This window comes from Oryx dammah, unplaced genomic scaffold (assembly GCF_014754425.2).
Source record: "Oryx dammah isolate SB20612 unplaced genomic scaffold, SCBI_Odam_1.1 HiC_scaffold_21, whole genome shotgun sequence".
In the NCBI taxonomy this organism is placed as follows: Eukaryota; Metazoa; Chordata; class Mammalia; order Artiodactyla; family Bovidae; genus Oryx; species Oryx dammah.
The window spans coordinates 35,680,516-35,700,010 of NW_024070205.1; the positions used below are offsets into that span (position 1 = coordinate 35,680,516).

The 19,495-nt window shown below is 40.5% G+C and overlaps 1 protein-coding gene and 1 pseudogene across 6 annotated transcripts in view; one reads left to right on the forward strand and one right to left on the reverse strand.

Moving 5' to 3' along the window:
* The window catches only part of RERE (arginine-glutamic acid dipeptide repeats), a 416,989-nt gene that overhangs the window by 97,565 nt on the left and 299,929 nt on the right, over window positions 1-19,495 (reverse strand). The gene's annotated exons all lie outside the window — the stretch shown is intronic.
* On the forward strand, window positions 14,673-16,338 carry LOC120880173 (annotated as a pseudogene).

Here is a 19,495-nt window from a genome sequence, read left to right on the forward strand (position 1 = left end):
CTGGCTATCTCAAATCTTTAAAGATTGTCATTGAAAATATTCCCCTCTAATACTGTGTCAAGCTCTGAAGAACTGCAACAATCTCAACCTGTGAAAAATAGGTGGGCTCCAAATTTGAAAAACCTGATCACAACCTCACAGGTACATCAGTATGGGAAAGTCAGTGCCCAATATGGCTAAGGTAAAAGGTTCTTCACTGTGAATAAGATTTTCTATCATTACCCTAGAGAAGACTGCTCAAAGAAACCACAATGAAGACACTCAAACAGCTTCACTCTGTAGTCTCAGAAGAGCAATTAAAGCAAGGTAAGGAGACCTTTCTGGCCATTTGCAGCCAAGACATACCGGGAAAATATGGGATTAAAGCAATTTTAATGTACAGAGAAATGTACCATCTTGGAGCTACTGGATCAACACCAGTGCAAAAAGTAGGCACCAGGACAGAGCATTCTTATCCAGTCAGCTTCTAATCTCCACAAGCTCCCGTAGAGAGAAGAACCTAGATTTGACACTGTCACCGTGACCCGCCAGCCAGTAGAACAGGAAGTCATTCCACAAAAACAGGGTGTGCGTGTGCACATGTCTATATGTATATGTGTGTGTGTTTTAATCCGATGATCAGGGAAGCATGTGCTTGTAAATCTGCCGCTTCCACATCACTGAACTGCAGGTCTTCACTTAAGCACAAGTAGTGATAAAAGTCATCTTCCCCTAAACCACAGGTCAGTATCTGGGAGACCTGGTAACAAAATGGTGATTTTTCACCAATGCACTAGCCTCTAAGTCACCCCATCGTGGAATTCTCTTTGTTTTGCTGTTTCCCAGCAGTCTGTCAGCCGGTTCCCAGAATTTGCTCCACAGATTGCTCAGCTTGGGCTCTTCCCTTCAATTCTGGTTTGTTCACTGTCAGAGTCCAGGTGGCTCTTCCCCAGCCAGCTGTCTACTCTCTTTGGCCATGCCTTCTGCTGCCCTGAGACCCAAGGGACACCCCAGCCCCACAGGGAGGCTGCTGTCATCACATTCTCTGTTGTCCTTCCATTCATTCAACAAGAGCTCCTGAGCAACTCTAAATGTCACATAAGTGCCACCAAAGATGGCTAAGATGGCCCAAGAACACTAGCAGAGTGGACCGGGCATGTGATGGTGCTAAAAACAATAGCAGCTTCCAGTAGCAAACCCCTAGTTTGGCTCTGCTTAACAAACTGAATGGTAACACCGAATGACAACACCAGGGACACGGCACCCTCTGTAACTGGACACAGCTGGCTGCTGCATAAAATGCTCTGAACAACTCAAAGATTCCAGGTGCTCAGCAGCCCGCCTGCACAACTGCTCCCACAGTCAAGGCCTCTGCAGCCTCATGAGTGTGAGCACGGCATCAAGTCTGAACAGGGAGGCAGATGCCTTAAGGCTTCATCACAAACTGGCTGAGTTGATGTTCTCATCTCTGTCAAGTGGGACTAACAACATCAGCCCCTCACTGTGTCAAAGGACCATGAAAAGCAATAAATGAGACGCCATGTGACAAGATACTCTGAAAGGCCAAACGGCTGTAAACTGTCCAGCGGTACCATCATGGGGAGTAATAGTTCAGGTGCCGGCTATTACGAAAGATTCTTAAACACTTGCAGGTTCAAGGTGCACACGGTGCTGGGGACTACACAGCCTCGAGTGTCCTGTGACAGCCCCTGACCTCTTCTGTGATTAGTAGGAAGGAAGGGTCAGGCCACAAGAAGAAAAACACATTTCTGCGTAATTGCCCAAGTTAAACCTGCTCCTCTCACTCAGCCTGACAAATCATTCCCTGCTTATTACTTTCTATAATTTAATATATATAAGTGCTTTACTGGCAAGCTTCTCGAAAGAATAAATAATACTTAATGACTGCCTACTGTTTAATTAACTCATGATTGAACTTCTCATGGATCGCTATAAACACTAAATTATATCCTTCCTCAAAGCTGCCATGGACAGAATTCTTGTTTCAAGCTTTAACTCTCCTGCCTAAACAATTCTGAAATTTCAGCAAATCTGTACATTGGACAGGGAGGTGAGAGAATCAACCTTAATGCCTGGTTATAAACTGTGTTATTTTATAGAGCAAGGATGAAGTCTTAATTTAAATAAGATTGAAAATGTGCACATGTCCGAACATCTCATTTATATTACAGCAATCATTAAACATCGCTGGATCTGGGGCAGTCTGATTAGCATAAACTCTGCGTATTACCACAAGGTTTCGAGTTTCTACTCCAGCTTCTCATCTGAGCTGCCATTTTCTGTCTGCGTGATGCTGCAAATAAATTCTCCCCTTGGCACGGCTCAGCTGTCAGGCACCTCTGTTCTATAATGAACCCATGAATTACATCTCCTGCTCTGTCATCCCTGGTCTCACACATCAAAATATTGTTCTTCAACTGTAATTTATAACTTAATTTAAATGTCCCTTTTACTGTGACCTTTTTAGATCAAATGGCATTGCAGCTGGCAGCTAGTGCTTCGCCAAAATATTCTTCTGCAATTACAGCCATTATAATAACTGCAGAAAAAGCCTATCTGAGGTTAGATTGCATTCATGCTAAATATTAAATAATTGCAGTCCATTAGGGATAATATTAGATTTCAAAGTCTTTTGCTCTGCAAAATACACTGTTTATTTATAAGAAATTGCCAAAATAACTTAGAAAGGGGAAAAAAAGGTGGAATTTGGAAACAATCTTAAAATTCCTCATGTAGTTTTAATCATTTGAATTACTCCTCACTGACATGAGAAAGCTGTCTGAAATCTGACAATTGAAAACGTCCTCTCATAATATATAATTCACAAATGCCTATATATTTTCATTCATTCCTCTATCACCAATGACCTTGTTCAGTTCAGTCCAGTCGCTCAGTCATGTCTGACTCTTTTCGACTCCATGGACTGCAGGACTCAAGGCTTCCCTGTCCATCACCAACTCCTGGAGCTTGCTCAAACTCATGTCCATTGAATTGGTGATGACATCCAACCATCTCACACTCTGTCGTCCCCTTCTCCTCCCGCCTTCAATCTTTCCCAGCATCAGGGTTTTTTCTAATGAGTCAGTTCTTTGGATCAGGTAGCCAAAGTATTGGAGCTTCAATATCAGTCCTTCCAATGAACATTCAGGATTGATTTCCTTTAGGATTGACTGGTTTGATCTCCTTGCAGTCCAAGGGACTCTCAAGAGTCTTCTCCATCAACACAGTTCAAAAGCGTCAATTCTCCGGTGCTCAGCTTTCTTTATGGTCCAACTCTCACATCCATACATGACTACTGGAAAAACCATAGCTTTGACTAGATGAACCTTTGTTGGCAAAACAATGCCTCTGCTCTTTAATGTGCTGTCTAGATTGGTCATAGTTTTACTTCCTAGGAGCAAGCATCTTTTAATTTCATGGCTGCAGTCACCATCCACAGTGATTTCAGAGCCCAAGAAAATAAAGCCCAGTGACAAAGCTCAAAACATGATACACACATATATTCAAAAACTAGAGTTAAGATTGAAAGCACAATGCTTATTTTTGTTTGGCCACTGTCACTCCTAATAATGCTACTTAAGCACTGGAGAGGATAAATTTCTCTAAATACTCTTATGGGCACACATTTGAGAGATAAAGGTAAAGACAGAATTTAACTGCTGAGAGTAAGGGCTGAAGGAAAGATTCAGTTAGTTTTCAGAAAGAAATACATGTTTGCTGGAATAACTCTTCCCCTCTAACACATTCTGAATAAGTACAACGTTCTAGAAACTATGTCAGCTCCTGAGGTCACAAAGGAGAAGAGAGAGAGGGGAACCAACATTTCTTGAGTGGTGCCTGTGCTAGGAACTTGTACATCTGTGTGTGGGCTCAGTTGCTCATTCATGCTTAACTCTTTGAGACTCCATGGACTGTAGTCTGCCAGGCTTCTCTGTCCAGGCAAGAATACGGGAGTGGGTTGCCATTCCCTTCTCCAGAGATGCTAAGAACTTACTCAGTATATAACTTCATCATTTCACACCACTCTTGAGGCAAGAGTGCTACTTATGAGGAAACAAAACCAAGAGGTTCAAACTCGTGCTTGGGGTCACCTCCATACGAAGCAACAGAGCAAGGATTCCACATTAGCCCAGTGTCCAGGACCCCTAAGACTCAGTCCTTGCCCCCGACACCTCTACTGGAGCATGTCAGGATCGGCAATCTGCTGGGAACAGTGATCTCAGGGACACCTCCAGCTGTAGGGATGGGGCAAGCACAAGGACTTTTCTTACACTGGCGTGGCTAGTCAGGAGTAGCTCACAGGAGAGAAAACACACACATATAAACAAAATAATGAAATAAATGTATAATAAAAACAGAAGAGTGTCAGTGACTAGGGTGCTATTTGTTCTCTTGAAAGAGCAAGATGATTCCACAAAGTAGACTTTAAAGATCAACAGTATACATAATATGATTAACTTTGCCTATACTTAGGGCTTCTGGTGGCTCAGCAGTAAAGAATTTGCCAGCCATGCAGGAGCCACGGGTTCGATCCCTGGGTTGGGAAGATCCCCTGGAGGAGGAAATGGCAACCCACTCCAGTATTCTTGCCAGGAAAATCCCATGGACAGAGGAGCCTGGCGGGCTACAGTCCATGGGGTCACAAAGAGTTGGACACCACTGAGGGACTGAGCATGCCTATACTTAATAAAGAGCAACAGTCAAATTAAAAACACTATTCTAGGAGGAGGTAATAAAAGGCAGTTATTATGTCTAGGCAATAATTCACTTATAACAATTTCCCATGGCTAGTAGAACACCGTATCATTTCTCATTTGCAGCTCTCACATATGTGTAGAAAACAGGTCACAATCTCCTGGCTACAGTGCTTTTAATATTCTAAACCCACAGAGCAGGGACCTCAACCACAGATGATTAGAAAGCAAACACCAAATGCTGGCACATCAGCTGAGGCCAGTACACTATTTTAAAATATAGAACAAACCAAGTCTTAGCCATTTCTGACCATTTGTCTGTTTTTAGCATCTAATCTGACATTGTCTTTACAAACATAAACACCTGGACAGGAGAACCTGAGAAGATGCTGGCACCAAAGATGCAGGTTTGGGGGTCCCACAGAGGTGAGATCTAAATGAGAGAAAGCTCCCGGCTCTGGCTTAGGTTCAAACACTTGTCCTGCCACTAGCTGTGTGCTAAGAAGCAAATTATTTTTCTAAAAAGGAAGAATATAGAATCTTCCTTTCTATGGAAAGGAAGAACATAGTGAATTATTTTTCTAAACCTCAGTTTTCTTAGCTGTAGAAAGGAAGAACATAGAATCTTAGCTGTAGAAAGGAAGAACATAGAATCTTAGCTGTAGAAAGGAAGAACATAGAATTCATGCCTGTTTAGGATGAAATAAGATATGTGGTCATCACTGAGCCTGATTCCAGGAGGAGGAAATATTCCATTAAGGAAAGCTGACTGAGAAGGGACAGGACGCGACGAGCGTCACAGGAAAGTGCTCTGGCGCTAGGAGAGTGAGTATGCCTTAGAGCACCATAGGGGTGAGCTTATCCTGCTGTGCAGAGAAGATAGGACGGAAGATGGGGATGAGAAGGGAAACAACGGAGAACCTGATGACCTGGGGGCTCTCAGGAGTGAGGTGCCAGGCTGTCCTGGGGGGAAGTAGCAGCCTGGGCAGACGGGCCTGGAGGACCCTGCTCTGAGCAGCAGTGTGGCCCCTGGACTCTTCTTCTGTAATAGAGGGGCTGAACTGGGTCATTTTTCAGAACCCCTTAGTTTTTAATCTTCTTTCTCTTTATAGATTTTGTCTTTAATTTTTATTTATTTTTGGCTAGGCTGGGTCTTTGTTGCTGCATGCAGACTTTCTCTAGTTGCAGCACTCAGGTTTCTTATTGCAGTGGTTTCTCTTGTGGACCATGGGCTCTTAGCGTGTGGGCTTCCGTGATTGTGGCACACAGGCTTAGCTGCCCTGCGGCATGTTGGATCTTCCCCAACCAGGGATCGAACTTGTGTCCCCTGCACTGGCAGGCGAATTCTTCACCACTGGACCATCAGGGAAGTTCCACAGATGTTTTTGAAAGGTAAAATTCTAAAGGATATTCTAAAGAAAAATGAATAAATAAATGGAAATATTAATATACTCATTTAGAAAAGTAAACAAACAATACAGCCACTGAACTACGCCAAACTGCCCGGGGCCAAACACTGACCAGCTATTGCAGATGCTTCACTTACACCTTAGGGATTTAAGGTTAATGTCTTAACTTTCAGGTCTCTGCAAAAGCTGGACTAGTTCACGCCATGGGTCTTTAAATGAAATTATGCATAATTATCTATAGAGCTCACAGAATATAACCTCGCTTCCCAGAAACAAAACCTTTCCTCCTGCTTTCTGTGTGTGTTCCAGTCCAGGACATAAAGGATACTGGGCTGTGGCGGATCAAAGCCACCAGTCCAGTGCATGGAAAGGGAGGCCAGCTCCTCAGAACTCAGCACACAAATCCACTGATGAGAAGACCCAGCTTAATGATACAGAATGAGGAGTGTAACTCCAGCCTCAGAGAGAAAAACTCCCGGCAGAGTCAGGAACCGTCGTCATTTGTCAGCTTAGAAAGACCTATCTCAGATCGCAGGCAGAAACTGTTCAGGGCCACAGTGGAAATTTTTTCACTTACTCCTAGAATCTTCACAGCCTTGCAAACAGAAAAATGGCAAGGGAAGCTCTAACCTAGAGGGTGACAGAGAAACATAGCTCTATTCCCTTATGCAGACATTAGTGAACCCATTCCTAAATGCTCAAGTCAACTAGGAAGTACACATGAAAGGTTAGCCATAGGTCAGTTATAACCAGATTCCTACAAACAATTAAATTTCTTTAAAATAAATAAACAAAAACAACCTCAAGATCAACGGCATCAGTATTAAGAGAAACCATTTACAAAAAGTGCTTGAATTCCTACTCAGAAGAATTTAAGTGCAGAAATGACTGCTTCCCATCCACAGGGCTCAGTAACCTTAACCTTGATGACTTTTGACGAGTAACTTTAAGGCTGTGTAAACAATAGTGCATTATTCTTTCCGGCTGCAATGATAAATTAATGGAACAAAGAAAATCAAAGAGGCACACAGCAAAGCATGCAAGACTACAGAGGTGGGAAGGCTTCTGAGTGACTGCTCTTTTATCTGGAAACCTCAGCCAAGAACAAAGTGAGTAACTAAGAAATAAGCAACGAGGCTTTGGGCAACCCCAGTAGTGCCTCCAGCTACAGCCCTGCAGAACCAAGAAGCCTCACCCTGAGCCTGAGAGGCTTAGCCTCCTCACCATTCTGGATTTCTCAGTCTAACAACAGGTCTGAAGGAACAAAGGAAAAAGACTGTACGATTTCAAAACACAGCAGCAGCAGAAGAGAGCCTGACTGTGGAAGACTACCAAACTTGGCAAATACGACACAAACCAAAGACCTCAAACTCGCAACAGTCCCAAAAGATTCTGTGTGATGGCCGCCAGCATGGTAACTCAGAGGCATCAAGTGAAGTCAGACTGGAGGAGACATGAAAACGTGTATCTCGCTAGTGAAATGGTTGGGGGAAGGAGTGGAAAGGGGAGAAAAATTTAGAGCCATCCTTCCCCTAAATCCTTGAAGAACTAGTATTCCAAAGTACTGGAGTAGGCTGGAACGCTTCTGGTTTCCCAGGTGGCGCAGTGGCCAAGAACCCACCTAACAATGTAGGAGACCAAGACCAAGGTTTGATCCCTGGCTCAGGAAGATCTGCAGAAAGGAATGGCAACTCATTCCAGTAGTCTTGCCTGGGAAATCCCATTGAAAGAGGAGCCTGGCAGAGCTACAATCCAGGGAGCTGAAAAAGTCGAACATGACTGAGCACGTGTGCGTACACACACACACACACACACACACAAACATACACACAAGCTGGAATGCATACCCAACCCATTCTATGGTCAAGGAGGAAGCTAACCAAAGGCAGGGCGGCAAGACAGGCAAGGGTGAGCAGGTGGTGTGGTGATGTAAGAAGCTCTGAGAGTGACTGGCTATGGGGAAACGTCTGTCTCCTAGAGAAGAGAGCTGGCCAGGGCAGAGCTAAAGGACAGGAGATGGAAGAGACAGCAGAGACTTTAGAAAGGAACAGCTTCAAAGGTAGCCAGGGCTGACCCCAGGCCACCGGAGACCAGATCTACCAGCAGCACAAGACCTTGCACCAAACAGCCCCTGAGGGGCAGGCTGGGACCATCTAGGGTAGAGCCAAGGAAGAAATAGTCAGCAACCTGACAGGTCAGAATAAGTCAGTTAACATGGTTAGCCATAGATAATAATCTATGGTTATCTATAGATTCTATAGATAATCTATGATAATCTATAACCATAGATGATAATTCTCATCTAAATAAATATATTCTTTGTACAAAGAAAGCCAAATACATGGTACATTATGCTAATACAAATATGACAGTATTTTATAAATCAAATGTCCTACAATTTTACAGAAATATCACAGTCACTACTAGAATATTTTTTACATTCTCAAGATGATAACGTTCACACTTAAATCTAAGTAAATTATAACTGATAGAAAGGGGAAGGAAATAAACTATTACAGAAAATTAAAAATAAGTACTACAGTTTATTTTAGTAACACTGTATACAACAGTAAAACCCAGCTGTTGGGGCCTGAAAAACAACCACCAGAAGACCTCCACATCAAACCCTGGCAACATGCGACTGCAACCTTATTTGAGAAAAAGGTCTTTACAGACATGACTGTGATGAAGTTAAGGATTTTAAGATGAGAAGACAATTCTAGATTATTCAGGTGGGCCCAATATCCAATGACCAGCATCCTTACAAAAAGAAGGGACGTGGAAAAACATAGGACAGAGAAGACCTAGATACACAGAGAAGACGGCGAAGTGAAGGCAAGCAGAGAAAGAGTGACCACTAGCCCCACAGAGCTTGAAGCTGCTTGGTGCTGGAGGAGGCACAGAATGATTCTCCCTGAGGAGCTGGAGGGAAGCATGGCCCAAATGATACCCTGATTTTGAACTTCTGGGCTCCAGAACTGTGAGAAAGCTGTTGCTGTTGCCTTAAGTTCCGAAGTTTACGGTACACAATTTGCCAGAGCAGCCACAGGAAACTACTACACTGACCTTCAAACTGTGGGGTAAAAAAATTTATCTAGGAGAGCTGTGGGAAAAAAAAAGTTATTCTGAAACATATTTCAAACTAGTATTAAGAAACACACATACTAGTACAAACACTATAAATCTTAATATTCTACATTTCAGAAGTTATGTTAATATATGAGCCCTTTTAAAACTCATGGGCCTACTTTGTTCTAAGATTAAACGCTTACTTAGATTTCAACACTCATCAAATGCTCTCCCATAAGGGCTTTGCAAAGAGCAGGGACTTCATCACATGTATCGCTGAATAAATAAATGAATGAATGATTGTATTAAAGCCTCTTCTTCAATGTAAAAGGGCTAAGGGCTTTTATTCTGACTTGCTAAATACTTACCATATTGATATTAATGCTTCATACAGGTTCACAGGTGCTAAAATTCCAACTGACTGATGTTATAGTAGACATTTTTCAAACCACCACGGAAGCCTCAAAACATTTCATCAGTATTTAGCACAGAAAAAAAATCATATGAGACAGAAATTTTTTTAAATTAGCAAAGGAACTTTCTAACTTTGGCCAAACCAAAGTAAAAGCTTTTGTTTGCTGAGACCCTGGGAGGACAGAGGGAGACACACAGTCAGGTGGCAGCAGGAAGGGTTTCCAATTGGCTGAACAGTGAGTCTCCCAAAGTGCAGATTCTCAAGAGGACTGCAATGAGGCACTGGGCTCGAGTTAGACTATCCTCATAGTCCGACACATAAAGTTTAAAACGTGTATACGGGAGACTGTGCTTAATAAACTGCAGGTGCTAACCACACTTCTCTCACAGAATTGTTATACAGATCAAATGAAATCATTCATAAGAACCACTTAAATTTTCACCTAACATATAAGCACTCAACCAACAAGTACATTTTAATTTTATTACAGCTTATTAATATTGTTGTTATTAATGACATCAGGCAGCTGACCAATAGCTGATACCTAGTAAAATGACAGTAACAGTGATAAACTTAAGGTTTGATGTCTGGTTGAAAATTCAGTCAAAAAGTTGAGCAGGGGAGAGAATGGCTTAGCAAAAGCATTTACCCACAGAAAAATGAAATAAGACAAAGACAAAACACAAGGGGAAAAAAAGCACGTGATGTGTACACTTTCATAAAAGCTTACTGCACCGAGGCAAGCTTTCAGGGTAACTGAAGATAACTTCTTGTCACCACATGCTGATCAAATCTGGCCAAGTATTGCTTTAATGTATGTGCCACATTTTAAAAGACATACAGACAGAGCTGACCACAGGAGAAATGAAATGGTTATACACATACACGTATATAAAAACTACACCATGGACAGAGGATGAGATGGTTAGCTATATCACAACTCAATGGACATGAATTCAAGCAAACTCCAGGAGGTAGTGGAGTACAGGGAAGCCGACCATGGAGTCACAGAGTCAGACACGACGTAGCGAATGAACAACAAATGCCGATAATCAGTTGAAAAGGTCTTGCTTATACGAGAAAACTTCAACTACATGGTCTTTTTCTGCATCTTTATTTCTACTATCATTAACAATATGAGGAAGATTCCAATATCCTGCTATGACATAAATAAAACACTAGCAAAGGTGCTTGTCAAAACTGATACACATAAGGTATTCTTAAAAATTATTGGAAATAATCAGATAAAATTATTGGATTTCCATAAAAAGAAAGCATGTAGTGTATCAACTTATACTCTTTTCATCCAAAATCCTGACAGAACAAAACTACCACCCTCCGGGGTGACTAATCCGAATGGAGAATAATAAAAAGAGGAGAATTTAAGTAAAGGGTGTGAGTATGGAATCAATTTAGGGGAATCCTGATCATATAATTTGTGTGCTTAGTCACTCCGTGATGTCTTTTGGACTGACTCTCTGCAACCTCATGGACTGTAGCCTACCAGGCCCCTCTATCTATGGGGATTCTCCAAGAAAGAATAATGGAGTGGGTAGCCATCCTCTTTTCCAGGAGATCTTCCCAACTCAGCGGTAGAACACAGGTCTCCCACACTGCAGGCAGATTCTTGACTGTCTGAGCCACCAGACAAATGATAATAAAAGGGCCTTTTGGCAACGCATTATTTGGGAGCTGTCCATTTAAGTCTGGAGCACTGCAAAGCAAATTCAGGGCCAAGAGCTTCAGTGAAGTCCATTTATAAAGAACAAACAGAAAATCTCTGAGAGAAGTTCTAAAGACTTAAACTTTTTAGAATGAAAGAGAGGAACATGAAAATGATTCTGAGTGTAGGCTTACTCTGCTGTGCCAACTTTACAACACCAAGTTCTGAGTGATCAAATGTGATTTGGACTTGAACCTGATTTACTTATTCCATCATTCAACAAATATTTAGTGTCTGTCTCTACCATGTACCAGGCATTGGGTTATATAACTCAGAAAACAAAAATGATTAATACTCAACGGTTAACAAATAGTGATATTTATAGATCAGAGATAAAAACTAACTATTAAGCGATTGGAAGCCTTTAATCCTCTGTTGAAGGAGATGTGGGTGTGCATAAATAAGTAAACAAACACATACATACTCTTGAGAATATGTAAAAAGCTTAATCCAAATGTCTAACAGCCATCCATATTTCAGGGAATAAAACTGTCCAGGCAAAGGTGAAATCTTTGCTGCATGATTATAAATTTTACTTGTACATAGTGGACATGTATATGTTTAGTGTTAGTGAAAGTAAAGATAAGCATACAAATAAGTTTCTGAGAAAGAGAAGTCAAAGAATCTGAATTTTATTAGGAAATGGGAAAGATATCTGAGCTCAAAGAATAAAATCCAATATCAATTTAATAAAAATAAGTCAGAATGCTATCTTCCAGGAAAACTTACTCTCAAACTATGGGGCTCTGCTGCAGCTTCCAAGCATAAATATAAAGGTCTATTCTGTATTAATAAGAGATCAAATAAATGTAAGCATTTAAAGATGGCTGAATTAATCTCATTAGAAAACTACGGGCCATTTATACGTTACATAGCAATTATGTTTAAGAGTTACATATACGCTAAATGTGTACAGATAAGCCTAAATAAAACTGCATCTAAGGCTTCCCTGGTGGCTCAGTGGTAAAGAATCCACCTGCCAATGTAACAGACACAGGTTTGATCCCTATTCCTGGAAGATCCCACATGCCATGGAGCAACTAAGGCTGTGCACCACAGCTATTGAGCCACTGCTGCAGAGCCCATACTCTGCAACAGAGAAGCTGCAACAATGAGAAGGCCATACACCACAACCTGAGAAAAGACTGTGCAGCAAGGAAGACATGCCCAGCCAAAATAAAAACATAACTTAAAAAATATTTTAACTAAAAGAAAACTCCTTAAGGAGAAACACATAGAAACATTTCTATCTCCATCTTTCAGAGAGAGCATCATTGCTTTGTCATATTTTAACATATTAGTTAACATGCTACGTAAGTTTATAAATAAAACAATTCTGCATTTTCGGGCATTCACAATTTAAAATAAAATAGTAAAAACATAATAAAACATATTATGAGCAATGAAGAACTGATGCTTTAGAACTGTGGTGCTGGAGAGGACTATTAAGAGAGTCCTTTGGACAGCAAGGAGATCAAACCAGTCAATCCTAAAGGAAATCAACCCTGAAATACTCATTGGAAGGACTGATGCTAAAGCTGAAACTCCAATACTTTGACCCACCTGATGTGAAGAGCTGACTCACTGGAAAAGACCCTGATGCTGGGAAAGATTAAAGGCAAGAGGAGAAGAGGGTGACGGAGGATGAGATGGTTGGATGGCATCCCAGACTCAAAGGACATGAGTTTGAGTAAACTTCAGGAGTTGGTGATGGACAGGGCAGACTGGCATATTGCATTCCATGGGGGTGGCAAAGAGTAGGACACAACTGAGTGACTGAACAACAACAACAAAAATGTATTTTTGCTGACATACATTAAGAAGTATGCCCATAGTTACTAAGAATACCCTCTTGTAGTAAGAGAGGCCAACATGTTTATTATGTATTCTTCCTTTATATCAGTACAAAACTTTTTTATGTAAGAAGTAAAAAGATAGGAAATACATATTAATGGTAATTAGCAAACAAAGAACTGTGTGCCTATTTTGCAAGTTCACCGCTGAATCAAAAGTAACATTGCGTGGCCATAAAAGTAATAATATATTAACTACTTGTGATTCTCCAGTGACACTAGTTCTGCTATTAAAAAAGTAAGTGGCTCAAGTTTCATACGACCTGAGAATCATCTGCACTGTTAAAATGGACTAAACACTCCAAACAAAAGGTAGAGCTTGCCAGATGGGATAAAAAAGCAAGAAACAACTAGAAAGCTAAAGTACACAGAAGAGGTACTTTAAACAAACAAAAGGATTCAAAGTAAGAAGCTGGAAGAAGACACACCACATGCAGACAAGAGGCATAAGAAAGCTAGAGCACTGTATGAATTTAGGACAAAACTGAATTTAAGACAAAGGGTATCACTAGGCACAAAAAGGATTGTACAAAAAGGGGAACAGACTTAATACATGGAGCAAGATCAGTATTAGAAATGTTCATGCACCTAGTGATACAATTCCCACACACGTGAGCAAAACTAAGACAAAAGGAGAAATAACCAAATTCACGATCACAGTGAAAGACTTTAATACATCTGTCAGTAACTGACAACACAACTAGATAAAAGAATGGACTTCTCCGGTGGTTAAGAATCCACCTGCCAATCAAGAGGAGTTTGATCCCTGGTCCGGGAAGATCCCACAAGCTGCAAAGCAAGCTCACCATGTTCTAGGGCCTTGCTCCACAACAAGAGAAGTCACAGCAGTGAGAAGCCCACATACCACAACTAGAAAGCAGCATCCACTCTGTGCAACTAGAGAAAAGTCGGCATGCAGCAAAAAAGGCCCAGCACAGTCAAAAATAAAATAAATAAACACGGCAGAGAAGATCTGAATGATAATATCAACTATCCCAAAGGAACTGACAATTATAAAACAGTACACCTAATAACTGCAAAATAAAAGTTCATTACAAGTGCACATGGAACATTCACAAGATAAATCACATGCTGAGACAAGAACCAAGTCTCTGATCTCAACAGATTGAAATCTCACTGGGTACTCTTTGATCACAATAGAACTAAATTAGAAATCAATAACATTCCAAAAGGAGGGAAGGAGAGAGGGAAAAAGAATCCTAAGTCCATGCTAATTATACAATTTAATGCTATACAATCCACAGGTAAAAGAAGAAATCACACATAAAATTTTTTAAAAAATTTTAACTAAAAGGTAATAGAAGAACAACAAATTGAATTTGTGTCAGTTATTTAAGACTCCAACTTAGGAAGCTAGGGGAAAAAATATTCAAATTAACCCAAAATAAGTGGAAAAAAAAAACAACAGAAATAAGATTGAGAGATCAATGAAATAGAAAACAACAGAGGGAAAAAAAATCAATGAAACCAAACACTACTTACCTGAAAATATCAATATCGATAAATTTCTATTAAGAATGACTAAGAAGAGAGGAGACGCACGCTGCTTTGTCTTCTTTGTGCTGCCCTTACCACTGTCTGGAGAACTTTCTCTCCTCTGGGCACAATGGCAACTCTTATGGAAAAACTGATTGCACCAGTTGCAGTAGAAGAGGGAAAGGTTCCAAACAATAAGATCACTGTAGAAGCTATTGGACAAGTCAGTATGGCATGTACCATCAGCATTCTGGGAAAGTCTCTGACTGATGAGTTTGCTCTTGTGGATGTTCTGGAAGATAAACTCAAAGGAGAAATGATGGACCTGCAGCACAAGGGCTTATTCCTTCAGACACCAAAAATCTTGGCAGACAAAGATTACTCTGTCACTGCCAATTCCAAGATCGTGATGGTAAGTGCAGGAGTTCCCTAGTAAGAGGGGGAGAGGCACCTGAATCTGGTACAAAGGAACATTAATGTCTTTAAGCTCATCACTGCTCAGATTGTGAAGTACAATCCCAACTGCATCATCATTGTGGTTTCCAACCCAGCAGACATTCTCACATACGTTACCTGGATTACCCAAGCACTGTGTGATTGCGAGTGGATGTAATCTGGATTCTGCTATATTTTGCTGTCTTATGGCTGAAAATTAAAAGATGCTTCCTGCTTGGAAGAAAAGCTATGACCAACCTAGACAGCATACTAAAAAGCAGAGATATTAGTTTGCCAACAAAGGTCTGTCTAGTCAAAGCTGTGGTTTTTCCAGTAGTCATGTATGGATGTGAGAGGGGCTATAAAGGAAGCTGAGTGCCAAAGAATTGATGCTTTTGAACTGTGGAGTTGGAGAAGAGTCTTGAGAGTCCCTTGGGCTGCAAGGAGATCCAATTAGTCCATCCTAAAGGAAATCAGCCCTGAATATTCATTGGAAGGACTGATGCTGAAGCTGAAACTCCAATACTTTGGCCACCTGATGCGAAGAACTGACTTATTTGAAAAGACCCTGATGCTGGGAAGGATAGAAGGCGGGAGGAGAAGCAGATGACAGAGGATGAGATGGTTGGATGGCATCACCGACTTGATGGCCATGAGTGTGAGTAAGCTCCAGGAGTTGGTGTTGGACAGGGAAGTCTGGTGTGCTCCAGTCCATGGGGTTGCCAAGAGTTGGACACAACTGAGTGACTGAACTGAACTGATGGCTGAAAAACTTGGCATTCATCTCAGCAGCTGCCACAGATGGATTTCGGGAGAACATGGCAACTCAAGCATGGCTGTGTGGAGTGGAGTGAATGTGGCAGGCGTTTCTCTCCAGGAAGTGAATCCAGAAATGGGAATAGACAATGATAGTGAAAACTGAAAGGAAGTGCATAAGATGGTAGTTGAGAGAGCCTATGAAGTCATCAAGCTAAAAGAATATACCAACTGGGCTACTCAATTAAGTGTGGCTGATCTTCTGGAATCCATGTTGAAAAATTTATCCAGGAATCACCCAGTGTCAACAATGGTGAAGGGCATGTATGGCATTGAGAATGAAGTCTTCCTGACCCTTCCATGTATTCTGAATGCTCGGGGGTTAACCAGTTTTACTAAACAGAAGCTGAAGGATAAAGAGGTTGATCAACTCAAGAATAGTACAGATACCCTCTGAGGCATCCAGAAAGACTTAAAGGAACTGTGACTTCTGGAGGCTGTAGAAACTTAAAACTACAGTGTGATTAACCACAAGCCTTTAGTTTGCGTCCGTGTACATGGAGCACAGTTCACTTCTGTCTTCCTAAGTCTGTGAATCTGGGCTCCCAGAATCAAAGCCCATGCTTGCTTTAATGCTTGCAAGATGAGTCCTTGAACAAATAAAATAAACCACCTAGCGTTAAAAAAAAAAAAAAAAGAAAAGAATGACTAAGAAGAAACAAATGAGCAATATTAAAAATGAAAGAAAGGTCAAAATTACAGGTTCTTATGAACATTATAAAGAATCTTCTGAAATAATTTGAAATTTTTACCAATAAATTTGATAACCCAGATGAAATGACCAAAACATTTAGAGATCAACAGATTACTAGTGACACATGATAAAATATAAAGTCTGAATAGGCCTATGTCTGTCTGTCCTTTCATAACAGGGAAGAACACACCTGACTCCATATCAGACCTGTTCCTTCAGCTCTGACACTCTGACTCTGGTGCCTGTGCATGGGCGTGCTGGCTGTGCACCTCTAAGTATGTGGCCCACAGCCTGAAATATTATGTGATAGCCCACTCTCAAAGCTCTAACCTTGAAAGGTATAACACTTTCCCATTCATATAGAGAAAAAAGTTGCGGAACATAAAATGACAACTGTCTTGTTGGAGGCTTATAAAAACAGTGACCAGGTCTACATGAACAGGTGCAGGAAAAAAGGATTCCAGCACCAACAGTTTACGACAATCAGCTGCTCCCACCCCTCCTTTTTGGTATAAAAGAAGTCTGAGTTCTAACTCACCTGAGGTGACTCTTTGGGACACTAGTCCACCATCTTCTCAGTCTGCTGGCTTCCTGAATAGTCACTATTCCTCGGCCTGACACCTTGTCTCTCTATTCATTGGCCTGTCGTGCGGTGAGCAGTACAGTCAGTCTCTAACATTCAAACGAGTTTCATTCTGAGAGCATGTCTGTGAGTCCAATTTGTTCATAAGTCCAACAAAGTTAGCCTAGTTCAGTTCAGTTCAGTTTCTCAGTCGTGTCCAACTCTTTGCGACCCCATGAATCACAGCATGCCAGGCCTCCCTGTCCATCACCAACTCCTGGAGTTCACTCAAACTCATGTGCATTGAGTCGGTGATGCCATCCAACTATCTCATCTTCTGTCGTCCCCTTCTCCTCCTGCCCCCAATCCCTCCCAGCATCAGAGTCTTTTCCAATGAGTCAACTTTTCGCATGAGGTGGCCAAAGTATTGGAGTTTCAGCTTTAGCATCATTCCTTCCAAAGAACACTCAGGACTGATCTCCTTTAGAATGGACTGGTTGGATCTCCTTGCAGTCCAAGGGACTCTCAAGAGTCTTCTCCAACACCACAGTTCAAAAGCATCAATTCCTTGGCGCTAAGGACCCAACAGACACAATCGGCTCTATACCATTGCTTTTACACTTGATTCCGGACACCCTGGGCTTGAAATAAAGACACCATACTGCTGTGCTCTATATAGTACTGCACAGTAAACAAAAGCACAATCACTTGTGGAGTGATTGTACATGACAATGTACACCATACACCAAACTAACTTACACAACTGGACATGCAAACACATGCTTGCATCTTTGAAAGTTTGCTTGAAGGTTCATATGCAGGAGACTTACTGTATGAACCTGATTTCAGTAATACTTTTAACTTTCCATTAAAAAAATTTAGTCCCAAATGGCTACATTGTCAATTCTATCAAACATTTAACAATAAAGATCAATCCTTTATAAATTCTTTAAGAGAAAGAAAAAGAGTAGGAGGAACTATTTCCCAACTAACTTTTTAAATCAGTATCACTCTGATATTAAAACCAGACACAGGTATTACAAAGGAAGAAGACTACAGCTCACTGTCCCTCATGAACACAAAGGTGACAGTTTTTAACAGTAAATTGAATCCAGTAGTACATAATGCCCAAGCAGGATTTAATCTAGGAACGTAGTCAGTTTAAAGTCTGAAGTCAATTAATGTAATTTACCAAACGAACAAAAAAAGTATAACAACGTATGATCATCTCAACAGATACACAAGAAAAAATAACATCTGACAAAATTCAATGTTCATTCATGGTAAAAAACCTTAGTAAACTTAGATACAAAACGGAACATTCTCAGCTTGTTTAAATAACAAAAAATTCCTACATTGCACATAACAGTTAACAACTGTTTTTTCTTTAAGATGAGAAAGAAAGCAAATATGTCTACTCTCATCATTTCTATCCAGTACTGTACTGGAGGTTCAAGCAAGTATAATAAAGCACAAAAAAAGAAATAAAACACATAAATCAGAAAGAGGTAAAGCCGTCTTTGTTTGCAGATGACATGACATTGTGCACATGGAAAATCCTAAGGAACTAACCAGAAAGCTACTAGTGTTAACCTTGCATTCTTTGTATAATACAAGGTCATCATATAAAAACTGACTGTATTTCTATCCTATCAATGAACATTTAGAGAATGAAATTTAAAAATACAATTTTATTAACAACAGAATCTTCAAACAATAACTACTTAAGGGATAAATTTTACAAAATAAGTGTAAAACTTATACAATTAAAACTACAATATCTCAAAGAAATTAAAGAATACTTTGTTTTTCCCCCAAATGGAGAGATACTATTATTAAGTTCATGGATTGGAAGATTCAAATTGTTAAGGTATCAAGTCTTCCTAAATTGATTCATATATCCAATGCAATCTCAATCAAAATAACATCAAAGCCTTTTTAAAAACTGAAACTGGCAAGCTGATTCTAAAATTTACACAAAAATGTAAACTACCTAAAAACAGCCAAAGTTGATCTTGAAATCAAGTAGAAAATAGGAAGATATATCACCTGGGTTCTTATAAAACTATAGTATTAAAAATACTGAAGTACTAGTAAAAAGAGAGATGTCAGATCAATGAAACAGAACAGGATCTTAAAGAAACAAACACATACAAGGAGTGGTTGTTCAATAAAGGCATAAAGGCAATTAAATGACAAAAGACTATTTCCAAAAAATCTGGCTTGCACAACTGGCCTCAGTGTGGAAAAGAAAGAACTTTCACTTCTACCTCGTATCACATGTAAAATTATTTTGAAATGAATGTAAGAACTAAAACTTCAAAAGAA